The sequence below is a fragment of the Dreissena polymorpha genome, chromosome 7 (assembly GCF_020536995.1).
Source record: "Dreissena polymorpha isolate Duluth1 chromosome 7, UMN_Dpol_1.0, whole genome shotgun sequence".
Lineage (NCBI taxonomy): Eukaryota > Metazoa > Mollusca > Bivalvia > Myida > Dreissenidae > Dreissena > Dreissena polymorpha.
The window spans coordinates 87,833,778-87,852,916 of NC_068361.1; the positions used below are offsets into that span (position 1 = coordinate 87,833,778).

At 36.0% G+C, this 19,139-nt stretch overlaps 1 long non-coding RNA gene across 1 annotated transcript; it reads right to left on the reverse strand.

Annotated features, from left to right (window-relative positions):
• Nucleotides 1-5,484: 5,484 nt before the first annotated feature.
• On the reverse strand, nt 5,485-8,013 carry LOC127838972 (uncharacterized). Its single transcript, XR_008030089.1, has 2 exons — nt 7,953-8,013; nt 5,485-6,609 (listed from the first exon to the last, which is right to left on the reverse strand). It is a non-coding gene; the product is annotated as an uncharacterized LOC127838972 (long non-coding RNA).
• Nucleotides 8,014-19,139: the final 11,126 nt, after the last annotated feature.

Genomic DNA, 19,139 nt, shown 5'->3' on the forward strand with positions numbered 1-19,139 from the left:
AATCCAAGTAAATAAAGGTAGATGACAATACTTTTTTGTCAACTCGCTGGTTGATAATGATTGGTATTAAATGTCCGAGTGAAAAAGTATGTAATCGCTGGTTGAGCGATTATTAGGATTAAATGTCCTAGCTTAAAAAAAGTGTGAAATCGCTGGTTGGCCGATTACTGGTATTTAATGTCCGAGATGGAAAATGTGATATCGCTGGCTGAGCGATTTAGGTATTAATAAGTATGTGAAAATGAGTCATGTAAAAGTGTGATCTCAAGTCGAGCGATCCTCAATGGTCAAGCGATTGGTAGAGCTAGGTTTAGCCCAGTCAATCAAATGTTTTTTCCTAGTTCGGTCGCTTGATGGGCAAGAGCATCTTTTATTTTGGCAGGCATTGTTGCAACTATAAAAGCGTTATTTCACGTCAGTAATTTAACGTGTGCTCATCCACCTCCAGTGAGCATAATTTTTAAGTAAACGGGTTCCACAAGTGAATCGCCGATCTTTTGGGTCTTATGGTTACCACCGGCGGTTTCTGTTTAACGCTGCGCCCATTTTATCCCACTTTTTTTACAAAATATGTTAAATAAATCTTTTGGTGAATAATATAGGCATTCCGTTACATGTGTGTGATGTTTATGAGAGGCGAAATATATTGGAATTGTGTCGCATTATGTTGAGAGACGAGGTCCTTTACAACATGATCCAAAAATGTTCTACCAATAATATCCTATTAGAAGTTTATAATATTAGATAATTTAATTATTCAGGACCTCTTTTAATTGCGAAACCACACCTGTTAAAGGACGGAAAGGTATTAAATATCTTACGTGTAATAACAAATACCATTTTTTAACACTATAACCCTTGATAAATTATTTTACTCATTTGTATGAACAGTTTTTAGTTATGGTTATAACGTTATGAGGATATGACACATCTACAAAAATAGAGCGATTTCATATGAATAATCATCTTAAAGTAAAACAATCGTCATGTACAACGGTTGACTATGGAGACCTCGGCTGACTATGGAGACCTCGGCTGACTATGGAGACCTCGGCTGACTATGGAGACCTCGGCTAACTATGGAGACCTCGGCTGACTATGGAGACCTCGGCTGACTATGGAGACCTCGGCTGACTATGGAGACCTCGGCTGACTATGGAGACCTCGGCTGACTATGGAGACCTCGGCTGACTATGGAGACCTCGGCTGACTATGGAGACCTCGGCTGACTATGGAGACCTCGGCTGACTATGGAGACCTCGGCTGACTATGGAGACCTCGGCTGACTATGGAGACCTCGGCTGACTATGGAGACCTCGGCTGACTATGGAGACCTCGGCTGAGTATCAGTCAATATCAATAAACCTACAGGCTTAATGAAATCATGGCTAAAGCTAACGAGCGACAATGAATGGTTAATGAACTCTTTGAATATGTACTTTATATATCTACATGGTATCTTTAAGTACTAACTGAATTATTTACAGTGTGTTTCTTAGCATATTTGTCTTATAAATGTACATATATTACGCGTCGACATATTTTTTGTTAAATGTTATTTACGAGATCATAATATAAGGAAACTGTATAGATTGTCAAGTAATTGTATACATTAATTGTGCTGTCTCTTTTCTGACTGATGAACCGTCCGTCAACTGACAAAGACAGAATTTACAAATTTAACTACAAATAGAGTCACGGACAGGAAATCAGTCAGAGGGACCTTTAAACGGAACGTCAGACATAAAGTTTTTATGTGGTCATGATCAGACCTAGTTCTGCCACGCATATTTTGTATGGATTTCGGTTAATACTTGTCTAAATGTAAAATATTAGGTTAGGGCACAAGTGCTTTTGTACTGACAGCTCCAAGGCGATGACCCTAGTTTTGTCCATATTTGTGCGTTTATTTTGTTTGTGTATGTCTTGTTCCATGCACTTGTTTTGCGTTTCACTGATTTGCAGTTGGTTCTTGGCTATAAATAAAGGAACAGATTGTAAACTTATTAAATGACTTTTTTTTAATGTACAGGATTGTCAACTAAAATTTCAATCAATTTAAGGTCCTACCAGAGAAAGATCTACTCCAGCTTGTCAGACTGAAATCTGTTCATATTTTACATGGCATTGATCTATATTAACCCATGTATGCCTAGCGTCTAGAAAAAAAGGCCTTGGCAAACAACGTAGACCCAGATGAGACGCCGCATGATGCGGCGTCTCATCAGGGTCTGCACTGTTTGCTTAAAGGAATTTATGAAAGATATATTCAAAATATAGGAATAAATATATATTAGACATCCTTAATTTTGAAAATAAATTGATCCCATTTAGAAGGATGGGAGAGTCCACCAGGCATAAATGTGTTAATAAAATTTGCTCTCTTGCGTTAAATACATGACGGTACTTTGAACTATAACATTGTCATGATTTAATATACATGTATTGACAACTGTATATTACACTATGATTAGTGATTATATATGCCTTATGATCATAAAATGAAATACAAAACGTTAGATACAAAGACGGCAAAACGGTTGAACTATATTATGGTGAATAACCATATTGCATTCTCAGCTGGGAAAAAAGGAACAGGACCGGAAAATAATGTTTTACCAAACCCAAAAACTCGAGGCGAGGAAAAAACATAATGATCCAGGCAAGTTTCGGGATGTAGTTTCGGTTGTTTTTATGACAACGCATTGATTCCTGACATAAGCCGATAATCATGATTCAAATTCAGAGTTTGGCTACGATAGAACTAGTCAACGACGAATGTGATTACTACGAAAAGGCATACACACACACTGCTCAGGTTTGCGGGTGGTTTGCGATGATGACATCGCCTTATACAACTCATTGCAGAAGATAATCAAGAGACTCAAACAGTTTGGAAGCATCGACGTCAAAACGACTCTGTCGAATCTACCCGCACCGCAAAAATGTGCAGCTACATCGGTACTGCAGAGTTTCGGTACGAAATCGAAAGCCGAGTTAGGGACAAAATGCAAACGAGAACGGGGAGTGTTGCAATTGCTTTTAGAAGATGATCAAAATTGGTGGTTAACGGCAGATGCTATTTCTCGCTGACGAGCGCATACAACTGACGAACACAGCAAACCGGAAGATGAAGTTATTTTCGAACACATTAATCCTGTCTTGCAACGTGCACTGACCTCCAAGCATTGTGATGTGACGGAGGCTACCAGCCGAGCGCAGGATCCAGTTTTCAGTCTTTGAAGACAACAGACAAGGTTTCATAGAAATGATATCGGAATCCGTACAATTGCTCCCACGGACAATCGTTCCTACGCTAATTTTGACAAGGCGAAAGTTTGCTGGTACGTTGTTTTGCCAACCCGGACAGTCGCTTCAACATTACTTTGACAACCCGGACAATCGTTCCTACATTATTTTGACAGCCCGCACATTCGTGCCTACATTATTTAACAACCAGGACCCAGACAGTCGATCCTACATTATTTTGACAACCCGGAAAATCGTGCTTTCATTATTTTGACAGCCCGGACATTCGTTCCTACATTTTCTAACATCACGGACAATCGTTATTTCATAATTTTGACACCGCGGCTATTGGTTCCTGCAATAAGATGCGAAAGCTTAATGCAGGAAATACGCCGATCAAAGGTCAACGCCTATAATTAACCGAGTTTTAAATTTACTTAACTTGTTAACTTTTTATGCAATTTTTATGTGTTATTGCAGTAGCAAAATTGATACTTAGTCCAATAAATGTTATTTAGGAACGAACGTCCGTGATGGAAATAATGTAGGATTGTCCTTATAACGAAGGAACGAATTTTTGGACTGTCAAAATAATGTAGGAACGATTGTCCGGGTTATCAAAATATTGTTGGAGCGACTACTGTCCGGGTTGTCAACACAACGTAGGAGCGAACGTTCGCCATGTCAAGCTTTGCGTAGGAACGATTGTCCGTGGGAGCGATTGTTCTATAAGAAGATGACAAGATCCATACATTGACTTATAAGTGATCCACAGAGTGCTGATTTCGGAACCCGTTTACCTTAGATGTACTCCTTAAGCGTATCAGATTTACATCTCGGATGATAGACATGGGTGTGTTGTTACCCTGAACGATACGGGTGAACTTTACTTCGCATATTAGGCCATAGAATTGGCTTGATTCGCGATTGATACGGACGGCAGTTTTCACTTATGTGGCGCCATCTACAACATCATGCTTTTGTTCTCCAAGGAGCGCGTACAGTGCATGTAACTGGTGATTACAGCTAGTTACTTCGTGCTGTCGCGTACATTTGGTTTAGCAAAAGAACATGTAGTCAAATATAAGTTGATTTTGTCTTTCGTGCTATGTTTTAGGCGTACACTGTATTTTGAGACATAATCTGGCATTTGCCGACCCTGTCAATCAATCAACACGGATATTTGTAATTAATGCATTGATGCTTATTTCTGCCATGGTAACATGATCACTTCAACATGGTGCCTTAGACATTATACATTATAAATGATACCAAAAACATAATATATATGACTTGATATATATGACCTGACACCCAAGTCATGATATTGAAGTGCATTTAGTTCGTGTGGATTTTAATTATATATTTAATATTTAAAATAAAACTCAGAAAGTGTTTATTTGTCGTACTATTTGGTTAATGTGGCATCTTTGAATAACTAACTTTAATATTTCAGTCATATTGTGTCATAATACTTATATCAATAAAACAGGTGAGTTAACAAGTAAACTAACTTTAATCGAACCAGCCGATAACTTATCGTAATGCAATATATCTGTTATCAACATTGTCCCAATAAGTGCTGATGTTACACACCCGATTGTCTGGGACTGAATGCCATAAAATACTAACAAAGCCATAATCTATGTCGGTATCGGTTTTTCGCGATCATCACTTTTGCAATATAGGCAGTTTTTAAAGGGACAGTTTCATTGGGGATGTATTTTTTTATTCAAAGGATATAATTCACAAATGAATGCGTGATGAGGATGTCATATAAATATTCTTTTGCTTTTTTGCAGATCAAAATTAGTCTAGAGATTATATGAATTTGTTAATATTAGTGTTAAAAAAATGCTTATGTTTACATTATTTGCCTGTATAAATGTGTAAAAACAGTTCATATTCGTCAAAGTTTGCTCTAATTCTAAATTAGAAAGAGCTTTTATAATCTTTAAAATATGTGTATGTTAACAAAAATGCTTTTGGAACAAAACATTAACAGTTTTAGAATGTTGTGAAGTGTACCTTCTTAAAATACTCGAAATTTGGCCGTCCATAGGCGTGAAAGCGATTATAATCCTACTATTGGTTATTTTACTTAAATAAATGGTCGGATCATGCATCAATTTCTTTTGACATTAATTGTGACGCAGTGTCTTAAAGTAATGAAAACACTTACACCCAGTGGCATTTGAGTCTTGTAAACAAAAGCAAACGTGGCAAAATCAAAAGTTGTTCCCTATATTTAATGGTTTTACATTGCAAGGGAATCTGTAAACAAGTGTTGAAAGAAAAATACTTAAAATACGATATGTTACTTTTCCGCTTTTCGTACATTCAAGACTGTTCAAAAATGTGTTTATAATTGAAAAGGTGTTTAAAACAAATCTGAATAACTGCATCTTCCAAAATATAGATATGATAGTTGGACTTAATTAAACAAAAGAGACATTGTACACAAATAGGTGAGCCAATGCACTTGCACGATAAAAGCAAGATTTATGAATAGAAATGCTTACGACATTCTAACACACACGAGCTTGGACACATTTTCGAAACAATAAAACAAATGATTGCAATAACAATAAAATAAGCAATACAAATTCGTTTCAACAGTTAAGTTTAACAACACGTTGCTACATCTCTTCAATGAAGAAGCGAACATTTTTGTAGAATAACAATTTTAAAGCGATAATTATAGTATAATATAATGATATTAACAACAACAACAACAATAACAACAACAACAACAATAACAACAATACTTATACGAATTAAAACTATTGATAATAATAACCATAATAATAGAAGTAGAATTTATGAAGGATACTGATATAAAGGCAAATATTATTAACATAATACATTTTCTATGATACAGCCTTGATTGAAAAAAAAGAAGAAGAATCACCGGACATAATTTATTTACTAGCTACACTCCAATTTACTTTTTTTTAAAGTGCATAACATTTTAATAAATGAATCTTCACAATATTATATTATTCAGTTCAAAAGCTCTATTAACAGCTACAGTCATCCGAGTTAATCCTCGGCCGAATTTAGCCGCGTCCCGTCAGACCACTGACATACCCATCGGTACGGTCAGCGACGCGCCGAGATTTGCGCCCGTAACTCCCGTTATCCCGCCAAACGCCGTCGCGGCTGTAGTAGTGGCGGCGACAGTGGCTGGCGCTAAGACCACCGCTGCCTGGGTGGCAGCTACTGAAGCCGCGATGCTGATGCCGACCACAGTCAACCCGACGACACCAACGATTGTGGCGCCGGTAGCGACGGCCGCCTGCGCATTTTTGTCCGCGGCTTCTTTCTCCTCCTCATAGTCGACATCGTCTAGAACCGGAACTGCGGACGTAAAAAGTACCATCTGTGACAAAATGCAAGAGAGTTGGCATCGCTATTATTTGCTTTCCTGATAACAAAAAATAATAGAAAAAAAAACAATTGTCATTTTTCGATTAATTGTCGTCGGACGAACTGCGGACGACAACCAATTAAAATAGAACATCATCATGAGGACCTTTAAATAAGATGAGCGAAAATTATCAGATAACTAATTACTATACAAAATTATCTAAAAAGAAAACAACAACAACAGATGATGTTATCGATAGCCTAGGGCCAATCTTTAACATTGAAACATCTTTGTAAAAACCTGAAGACAAATATAAAGGGTTAATTTGATAATTTCACGCGCAATTGGTTGTTTCAATCGTGGTGTAATTGTGCGGATCGGCTTTCCTTCAAGTTGATTTAAACCTCCAATTCTTTGCATTGACCGTTCCTATGCGGTGATTCAATGCTAAACCATTAAATTCCTATAGTATGTTGCCTGTTTAATATTATTGGATAAGAAAACACATTTCTGTACTGATAAGAGTGGCTGGGAATTTACAGTTTGCTAGATTTGATAAGTAAATTGATATTACTCTGAAGATATATCAGTGATATATTTGTGTAATAACCGAGCTGACCCGTTCAACATGTTATGAACGATTGCACTGAAGAAACAACAGGTACATTGCAAGAGGTTTCCACATATATACAAGTAACCAATCGTGTACACAGTTATTACAAATACGAATTTCAAATTATTAAAGGACACTATAATGTCTATTTTAGAACTTTCCTTAGATCTAACGACACCTTTGATAAAGATTGATCGCAAACATCTTTATAGTGACATAAATTATGCACTCGAAAAAAAATATTTTTTTCGAGTACGCCGGTGAAAGTCTGAACGGATATTGATATCGCGAGGCGTGATTAAAAAAGTTTACCCTTTGCATGCTGGGAAATTTGACGTCTGCTGAATTTCTAAAATTAGCATTTTCTTCGATCTTTTTTTCAAAGAATAGTATCAGAATAGCAAACAGTTTGGATCTTGATGAGACGCCAAAATTCGGTTCCAGCACTGAAAGAGTTAATGACGTAAGATAAAAAAGGAATCAAACATTAAGACTAAGCTATTTATTTAATGTTAAATTGAAAGTTTTGTTTCGCAAGTAGAGGCCTTTGGTTATTTGCCTTTATTAGATAAAGTACGACTAAAATACATCTTTAATAGCAGAAGATATTTCATACTCAGAATATGCGTTCAAATCGGTATGCGCGTGAAAAACAGCACGTTAATCTCATTCCACTACTTCTGTATCAAAGTTAAGACGAGTGTTACGTAATATACGTACGCTGCGTTGTCGTCGTGGTGCTGGTTGAATCTTTCTTTGTGGTACTGTTAGACTCTGGTGAGGCGTCTGTGGTACTCTTGTCTGTGGTACTGTCTGTGGTACTCTTGTCTGTGGTACTATTGTCTGTGTTGTTGGTTGAATCTTTCTGTGTGGTACTGTTAGACTCTGGTGAGGCGTCTGTGGTACTCTTGTCTGTGGTACTGTCTGTGGTACTCTTGTCTGTGGTACCATTGTCTGTGTTGTCAGGAGTGACAGTCATACTGTCAACTGATATATTCATCAGTCCAAAAGCGCAAAGGAATGCAAGTAACAATACTTTAATCCTCATATTGGTTCCTAGTTTTGAACAGAATTTATTACACAAGATCCAATCAATTCAAAGTGAAACAACTTGTTAATCTGTGGTTTCTTAGTTGGTTTAGTCGGTTCAGCTCAACTAGCTAATCAGTCCAAAAATGTCCAGTTCGTTATTTTATGACAAATATTAATTGTTGTGCATGTTGTGTGATCCGGTATAAGTGCGTAATTAAAACAAGACAATTAAGCAATTATACTTCACAGATGGGATGACGATTATAATGTATTCACGCCATGTGTTGTACAAACGTTAAAAGCGGCAATTGTCTTATGGAAGATGCATAGATTATGGTGTATGCAAGCTATTTGTTTTGAAAACGGTGTATTGTGTGCCGCATTAACAAAGCATACATTGTCTGACGCAGGCAATGCGACTTATTGCGATAATATCGTGATGTCCGTATTCATAGTTAGGATTTATTATGCAGGGTACTGTCCTGTCTTTGTGTAATGTATCAGCGTAGAGGTATGTACCATAACACATACTTTAACGTAGAAAAGTCCATTTCTGATTTGATTGCGTTTATTTCTGCTTATTAACACAATACAACGTTTTCAAAATGTTTGTCAAATACAAGATACATGCGAAGCCCGCAACGGGCCCAGCTCGCGACAGCAAGCGATCACAGGTGGAAGTAACGTACCCTGGATAGTATTTTTTAGGAGCCCAATATATTCAAATCAATACATAAAATCATGTTTAATGAGAACAAAAAAATGACAAAGAGCCATGAACAAAAAATCCCCACCCTCTGATATTGAAATCATAACAAGGTCATTAACTAGAATTTATCATAGACCTGTCTTCGCGGGCCGCAAAAAATGTCAAAAATAGCTTTAATCCAAAGCATCCCTTGATCCTCCTATGGGCAATTGGACAACCTTTCAAAAAAAAGTTAACTTGAACAAAATCTGTCAAGCCGTTAACTCACAGTCGGTCGATAACCAAGCAATATTTCCAGTCCGTTTGTTAACCCGAATAAATCTTCGACAAACTTTCAAGCAATATTTTTAAGTTTTTGCCGCTTAATCGATAGCTCGCGTCCTATTCCTTTAAAACAACGAGGCGTGTCAAATAATGCATGCACATTCAAAATGTTCTGAATTAATTTTAAAGAAATACTTTTTTTTTATTGACTCCTCTACAAAACCTATGCCGTACGATAATTTACGCCAGGAAACCGTTCCGGACGGTTTCCTAAACTGTATCGAACGGTTTGTTATCCACAAAATAAATCGTCCGGTTCGGTTTACAGACGCACGAGCGGTTCACAATTATGCAACTGTCCGATACACTTTAGTAAACGGTCCCGGACGGTTAACAAACCGTCCAGGACGGTTTAGAATAGTTTTGGACCAGTTCGTACACCATAGTACATTTAATTATACTTAAGAATACCCGGGGTACATTTAAGTAGTACCCGAGCCAACAATAACCAATCGATATTTATTTATAGATGTTTGTTTGGAAACAGAAGCGTGGCACCGTTAGAAATGGCATCACGTTCAGACTCGTTCTAAAATCCAGCGAGTAACGTAACTAAGCGCTCTTATCAGTTTATGCTTATTGTGAAAAGAGATTTATCTGACGACATTCTTAATGTAATTATACTTATACCTTTTAATTCAACGGTTAGGGATAGTAACGACACTGCTGATAATGGTGGTGATCGGATACTGATGTAAGCGTTTCCGATCGCCAAAATCGCCAATGTGATTGAATCCTACAGCTGGCGATTAAAGTTGAAAATGTAAAAGCATATTCACGATTTCGACATTGTTAAATCACGCGTAACGAGACTGCCGAGATAAGGCGAGATTTAGGGTTCGGGGGGGGGGGGGGGGGGGGGTTCTGCCAGTATTTGCTCTACAGTATACACACCTTACCTATCCGCTATATGGACTTCATAAATAAAATAAAAGCGATAAATTGCCGATTTGTAACTAATAAAAGCAATCTTTATTTTTATTATAACGTTCAACGACCATCTGCTCGATAATAGTTCAGTACCATTGTAATTAGCGGCGCCGTATTTAACTACTGACAAAAATAACATGATCATACCTTACTGTACGGTGTGCAGAAACCTGTCAGAAATTAAAACAACTCCAGACTATTATAATTTTTGAGTTCAAGTTAATTTAAACACACACACTTATTAAAATTAAACCTTTTTTATATTAGCTCATTTTTCTAAATTTTCAGAAATAAAAACCAATTGGTATTTGCACATTTCAGTAAACCTAAGACTGCTTGATTGTTAAATATGTTTCATTTTTAAATTGTATAATAAATTAATAATCTATATATTTTTATTAGTTCTGTTGCAAGCCTAATTTAAGTTAAATATGTTTGATTTGTAAATTGTATAATAATCTATATATTTTTATTAGTTCTGTTGCAAGCCTAACTTGTTGTGTTTTTAAAATACATAAAAATCATATTGTTGACAACTATAATATTATTTCAGATCATTATTAAGCAAAAGTAAGTCCCCCAAATCAAATCAAATCAATATTTATTTATTGTCGGTATGGTATACAAACATTATAACTAAAGCTATGAATGGCTTTTGACCGACAGCTTACCCCGGCCAGTTAAACCGGTAGAGTGCTGATCTCTGACTCGCTCATGGGTTGGTAAGTTTAATCCTCAACTCGGGCTCATCTCTTAGAAATAATTACACCTTAGGCTACCTTGTCTGTAACCCAAATTGCAGTCGAGGGTCACCGACATACATGTATCAAATACAATGTATGTGCTTATGTTAACATTTCCTGAAGATTCAACCACTGAGCAGGATAACGAAGTTAACCCCATATTATTAATGAAAAAAAATTAAATATACTATGAGATGTATCAAACAGACAAACCAACTAGTACCTACTAGTACTTTCATAAGGAACATCATCCATTAACCATCTATACTTCCAGGTCTTTTGGCTCTGCTACATCAACAGGAATTAGCGTTGGGTTCATGTTTTCTGCACAGGTGGGTAGCGTGTGGCTATGATATTAATTATTGAAAACATCATTTTGAATGATAAATAGTCATATTATAACGAAAAATTAACTTTTCTGAAAAAAAATATATCACTATCAAATATATATATAACAAGGTATGCAACTCAAAATCAGCCCAAAACGGGGTGCATCGCTTTGAACAGCCATATCTTCATCAATTGTGCAGCGATTTTCACGATCTCGGTCTTATTCAACGCAGAAATGAATTTCCTTTCTGGAAATGTATATGTCTTGCAATATTTTTACAAATGCTGGGTCAACTTTTAAGAAATAACACGATACACAACTCGCATGACCCAGTTGACAGTGATCATGCTGTCTTTTAGACTGAAATCTTCACGGAGTAAAGGGCAACTTCCCTACAAAGTTCATGCAGTTCGATACCATAATTCAATAAAACGTTTGAAAAAACATTATTACAGTTTTGTCGTTACATTCTGCATCAAGACTAACTGTCCAGCGCCGTTTGAAACCTGTGTTTACATACATTTCAACTAACTGACATTTTAAACATACGAGTGATTTCATTGGTCCAATGCGGAGGTGTGTCTTTACAACTAGAGAATTCATTCATAAAGACAGCATGATCACTGTCAACTGGGTCATGCGTGTTGTGTATCGTGTTATTTCTTAAAAGTTGACCCAGCATTTGTAAAAATATTGCAAGACATATACATTTCCAGAAAGGAAATTCATTTCTGCGTTGAATAAGACCGAGATCGTGAAAATCGCTGCACAATTGATGAAGACATGGCTGTTCAAAGCGATGCACCCCGTTTTGGGCTGATTTTGAGTTGCATACCTTGTTATATATATATTTGATAGTGAAATATTTTTTTCAGAAAAGTTAATTTTTCGTTATAATATGATAATTTATCATTCAAAATGATGTTTTCACCAATTAATATCATAGCCACACGCTAACCACCTGTGGTTTTCTGTGTTAATCATAGGGATTACAATTTATAATATTTCATCCCAACAACAAAATCTTTATAATGATAGTATTCATTTTACAGTCAGGTTTTACTTCTATTAGGTTAAAAACTAAATAGTGAATCAGTTTTTGAGATGAGCTTGTACCAAACACACACGCAAACTCCTGTAAATTTTATACACACTTTAATGAGCAAGTATTTGGACTGTCACAGTTATTGCTTGTTGGAATGTCTCAGACTAACCAGGATATACAAGCAGTCTTCACTTTAGCATTTTTGAACAACTAGCCTGAATCTTTATGCATTAATAGAACAGATTAAAATACCCACTAGCCCGACCATATGAAACAGGAAATTTTAATAGCCCAAATTTAATACATTTCACTAGCCCCGGGCTGTTGGGCTAGGGGTTAGCGTCAAGACTGTAAAAGCAATAACAATTCTTCAAACATTGATACTTGTCTTGTATTGAACAAATCTGCCATGACGAGTAGTTAATGGGGATAGCCACAACCAGTTAAGGATGACTGTGATACAGCTGAAAGTTTCACCAATATGGATATTTAGCCAATGGACATTTGACCAGGGACGCTTTATTTAATTCGAAGTAAATGTTTTCTTAGCAGTGTTAATAGTCATGTCAACACATCTCATGTTATGTTAAATGACTACATCTCAACATTAGATGTGTAGCAACTTAAACCACCATCCATTTTATTATATTTCTGAATGTGTAGGATATTTTTTAATGTAAGGGTATGAAGTAGACACACATCTGAAGTATCTTTATTTTATTTTTTTCAAAGAAGATAGTTATGTAACTGTGGTGATGTATAATATTAATTGCAAGAGTTAATAACATTCCAGGTGTAGAATTCTTGAGCTTCATGCAGAATGAGATACAGTATTCCAGTTTCTGACTTCTGTTGACACTGATGTTCCTGAAAAAAAAAAGGTTTCTATAAGTTATAACAATAAACCATTCAATAACATTTAAAGACAGCATAGTTATCTGTTTTAAAATAATTGTTCTTTTCAAAGAAAAGTATTTTACCAAAGGTAATCAAACTTCTAATTTGCCCAAACTTAACAAATAATATATTTTTCCATACCCCACCCGCTTTTGGCATGTTTCTTTTTTACCTACTTTAAACACAATAAAATCGAAATAAAGCATAAACATGAACTACAATTAAATCAAAGATACTAAGCTAATAACAAATTACAAAAAAATCATACCATATAAGTTATATCTGCAAATTATTGGGAAATTATAATTGCATCAACACAGAACTCTATGCAGACGCACTGCAGTAGATGATCGAGTACCCCCCCCCCCCCCCCGACCTCACTTAATCCACTCAGAGTTGTCTCCCTTAAAATAATGTCGAAAAGGTCAATGGCGAATGTAATTAAATCAAGTTTTTTCAATAAATTTATCAAGGTTCATGAATATCGCCATCAACGCCATTAGGGGTTATGGAGCTGTTTATTTCAGGTGAAAACTAATTAATGTTTTATTGAAATGTGGTTTGCTTGATAATTTGGTAAAAGCTCGTTGAAACCAATACATTGATGATAATAATTATATTACTGTTCATTCTTTGTTAGTCTTTCACACAAAGCGACTCTCATATAATTATAGTATGTGGTAATTAGCTTATAAAGTGCGTATTCGTCGCCACGCTGAAATTTGGCTTCTACTTTCTCTTCATTAACGCCTTAATAATAATAATTGATGATTATGCTTCTCCTGGTGATAATGGCGACATGGTTTCGACTGTCGATGATAGTAATGGTGAGGTGTTTAAGCAGGAACATTATCTTTTTATTTTATTTTATTTTTTATTTTATTTTATTTTATTTTATTTATTTATTTAAAAAATATTTTATTTTTTTTGTGGTGGGGGGGGGGGGGTCAAAATCCTGTACTACTCAAAACATGTATTTTTATCGTGTTACCCAAAGATCAGTCCCAAAGTCAGGTTGACACCAAAGTGCTGCCCTATGAAGGCGCAGTAAGGTCAGACGCTTTGATGTTCAACGCCAGGCTTGGCTGACATAAAGGTGCGGTTTCACATAGCAAGTCAAGCATGAAGTTTATTGGGCGGTTTGCAGCGGAGTTTGTCCAATATACGCTTACGTAATTTAGGAGAAAGAAATATTGGTTTCCTCTCAAGTATCAAACATGAACTTTAATGGAGATTTTTGGCGACATGTTAATGACAAAATGATAAGGAACACTTAACTGCTGTCAGTACGATTGGACTTTTGGTTGTCAGTATTAAGTTACTTTTAATGGGTGTTATTGTTCACGTTTATTTACCCATATTTAGGCTCGATTGGTCATTGTCGGCTCGGGTACTACTTACATGTACCCCGGGTACTCTTAAATATTCTTACATGTACCCCGGGTACGGTAAATATACTTAATCGTACCCGGGAAAATTAACGCTATACCGGTCGTTGTCGGCTATTTTTTGGAATTAATTATATTTACATATATGTCAATTTTCTGTAAAATGGCATCTATATTATCGAAACTCATACTCAAAAAGCATGTTGATGCAGATTTTTTAAAAAAAGAGAAGTTTTATTTAAGATAATCGGTAGCGCGTTTTACGACATCGGATTTGGGGCGGAAATACTTGGGTACAGTCTAATATCGACCGGGTACGATTAAGTATATTTACCGTACCCGGGGTACATGTAAGTACACTTAAAAGCACCCGGTGTACATGTAAGTAGTACCCGAGCCGACAATGACCAATCGAGCCATATTTAGCACCAAATTCGCGTCCATAAAAGTTCCATCACGTTCGCCTGAGACAAGGGGAGGTAATGTCACCGATTTTGTTTTCTTTATTTGTTGAAGACCTTGAACTCTACCTACAAGATAGCATTAACTCTGGCTTGAATGTAGAAGATATTGTGTTAATTTTATTATTATTTGCGGATGACATGGCTATTTTAAGCAAATCACCAGCTGAAGTGCAAACTCATTTAGATAACTTATACTTATATTGCAATTCTTGGGGGTTAAATGTAAACACTGATAAAACAAAAATAATGGTTTTTCGGAAGAGGGGCGGACTATAGATAACGAAAAATGGACATACAATGGTAATGTTATTGAAGTGGTTGACAACTTTAATTATTTAGGCACAGTGTCATTCTATACATAGATGGTGACGTCACTACGTTATTGTCAGTAAGACCGGTGTGACACAATGGGCACAGTGTTAAATTATACCGGAAGTTTTAAACTTACTCAGGAGCATTCGGTTGGTAAAGCCCTTAAAGCCATGAATACATTATTGTTTAAATGCAATGAATTTGACATAAAACCAAAAATATTTTGTCAGTTGTCTGACTCATTTGTGAGTTCTATATTAAATTATGCTTCAGAAGTATGGGGCTTCACCAAGTCAGATGATATTGAACGTATACATTTGAAATTCTGTAAACGATTGCTGCAGGTAAAAAATAAATACATGTACTGTTGCTGTTTATGGAGAATTAGGTAGATTCCCATTGTATGTAAACAGATTTGTTAAAATTGTTAAATATTGGTTTAAGGTTCTCAACAATGAGAATATCATAATGCAAACTGTATACAAACAAGCCTTGAATGATTGTAATAAAGGTTGTACAAACTGGGTCTCAAATGTAAAGAATTAGTTAAATAATTATGGATTTAGTTATGTTTTTGAAAATCCAAACGTTGTACAAGTTAACAAGTTAATAGTTTTATCAGCGAATTCAAATGTAGACTTGCTGATAATTTTAAACAAGAGTGGTACGGTAAATTGAATAATAGTTCTGTTTTAGTGATGTACAAAGTTATTAAAAGCTGTTTGGATTATGAAGCATATTTAGACTTAGTTCCCAGACGTTTGCGATTATTTTTTGTAAGATTAAGAGTCTCTGCGCATCCGTTGAGAATCCAAACGGGCAGATACGCCCAAAATAACATACCACGAAATGAGCGTTATTGTTTATGTTGTAATGACTTGGATTTAGAGGATGAATACCATTTTATATGTATATGCCGTTGTTACACGGATTTAAGAAAAAAATATTTAAACCGTATATTTTATATTAACCCATCAGTATATAAATTCCAAAAGTTATTAATTTCCTGTGATAAATCAGTTATTTACAATGTTTGTAAATATATCAAAGAAGCTCTTGTTATTAGAAATACGATTTTAAATAATACTGTTTAATACAATTTATTACCGCCTTGATAGTTTATAAGTATTTGTACTCGTAAATGTGTATTTTATGTTATTTAATATTGTGTTGTTATACCTAGTTACGTGACAGAAAAAAATGTATATACTTTAGTATGAAGACGATGTACTTGTGTATAAGTCGGAATAAACTGTCTGTCTGTCTGTCTGTCTGTCTGTCTGTCTGTCTGTCTGTCTGTCTGTCTGTCTGTCTGTCTGTCTGTCTGTCTGTCTGTCTGTCTGTCTGTCTGTCTGTCTGTCTGTCTGTCTGTCTGTCTGTCTGTCTGCCATAAAAATGGATTATTACTTTATGACATTATTCAAAATAGCGGACTTTGTTTATTATATATGTGGGATAAGGGAATTCGGCCAGCATTGTGAAGTTGTGTGCATTGGACAATCAATCTTGGATATAACAGAAAGAGTTGCCCAAGGCACTGAAAATGTTGACCTGCTGTATTCAATAAAAAATAGTACGTTTGAGCCCCGGAAAACCTGCGTAGATCTACTATGGTAGTTCAGATTTATTTAAATTTTTATAATGATGAAAACAGATCATTAAATGAGAGCTTTTAAGCACGAGACCTTTGTGTTCAGAAATCTTTTTATACATACGTCTTCAATGATAATCTATTTTCGTAAATATGATACCGAATATGCCGTCAATTTTCTTATAGGTCTGTTCAATGTTGTTTTTTGGAAGACTTACCTTTTGATAACATCCGCTAAAATGGATATGTAATTGATATACCAAGATATTCGTTGAGTTATTTAGTTTACAAGTTGACTAATATTGTAGGTTAATGCATCACACTTCTTCGCTGATAAATTACAAAATGCCGGGACAGAAGCCTGTTATTTTCTATGTAACACGAAACGTAGATAAAGTTAGGAGTCAATGAGTCCATTATTCATCCTAACTATTAATACTCACTGAACGATTTTATCCCCAATAGTCCGATAGCCCACGTCTGACAATGCTTGCTTTGTTTATGCCACACCTAGTGAACCGATTTCAAAACGAATGGCTTCCATTCTGTGTCTTCCATTTATGAAATATAATTGTCTTTTTGTCGCGTGCAGTTGCGCGCTGAAACCTTATCACAAAATATACACACCGATTGTAATGTTCATAAAATAAGAAAATTACCAATTTTGACACTGGTTAGCAAGTTACGTTTATCCAGTTAGAAGCCACGGAATAACACAGTGTTTTTTCACTAGTCATTGATAGAGTATTGTTTTATAAATTCAGTTAAATCTAACTAACATTATGATTAATAAATCAATGTTACTTATATTCCTTTGCGCCTTTGGACTGATAACCTCACCATCAGAGGCAACGACAACAGCGAGCAATTCCGAAGTAACTACAATTGAAACAACAGTAACCAGTTCCGATGAAACTACAATTAAAACAACAGTGAGCAATTCCGATGAAACTACAATTGAAACAACAGCGAGCATTTCAGATGATAATACAATTAAAACAACAGTGAGCAATTCCGATGAAACTACAATTGAAACAACAGCGAGCATTTCCGATGAAACTACAATTGAAACAACAGTGGGCAATTCCGATGATACTACAATTGAAACAACAGTGGGCAATTCCGATAAAACCACAGTTCAAACGACAGTAACCAGTTCCGATGAAACTTCAATTGAAACAACAGTAACAAGTTCCGATGAAACTACTATTGAAACAACAGTAACCAGCTCAGATGAAACTACTATTAAAACAACAGCGGCAAGCTTAGATGACACAACAATTGAAACAACAGCGAGCATTGCCGATGACAATACAATTGAAACAACAGCGAGCATTGCCGATGACACTACAATTGAAACAACAGCGAGCATTGCCGATGACACTACAATTGAAACAACAGCGAGCATTGCCGATGACACAACACTTGAAACAACAGCGAGCATTGCCGATGACACTACAATTGAAACAACAGCGAGCATTGCCGATGACACTACAATTGAAACAACAGCGAGCATTGCCGATGACACAACAATTGAAACAACAGCGAGCATTGCCGATGACACTACATTTGAAACAACTGCAAGCATTGCCGATGACACTACAATTGAAACAACAGCGAGCATTGCCGATGACACTACAATTGAAACAAAACACGCAATTCAACATTTAATATATGTTAGTCTAAAATTGAACTTAGATTTTAATCATGCCTCGCCATTTCAATAAGCGTTCAGACTTTCACGTGCGTACGAGAAGACAGTGTTTTTTTCGAGCGTCACCTCAGTACCACTGTAACGCCGTCTTATTGTGTCATGTTCTGAGAAATTTGGGCTTAATGCATGTGCGTTAAGTGTCATCCCAGATTAGCCTGTGCAGTCCGCACAGGCCAATCAGGGACGACACTTTCCGCTTTTATGGTAGTTTTAGTTTCAAGGAAGTCCCTCATTACCGTAAATCAAGTTTAGGCGGAAAGATTCGTCCCTGATTAGCCTGTGTGGACTGCACAGGCTAATCTGGGACGACACTTTACGCACACGCATTACGCCCAGTTTTCTCAGAACACGACTCTATTTGTAGAATACCCCAGTCCGTTCTTATCTGTTATCTGACATTTTTCAATTGTGCTTACAATGCTTACAT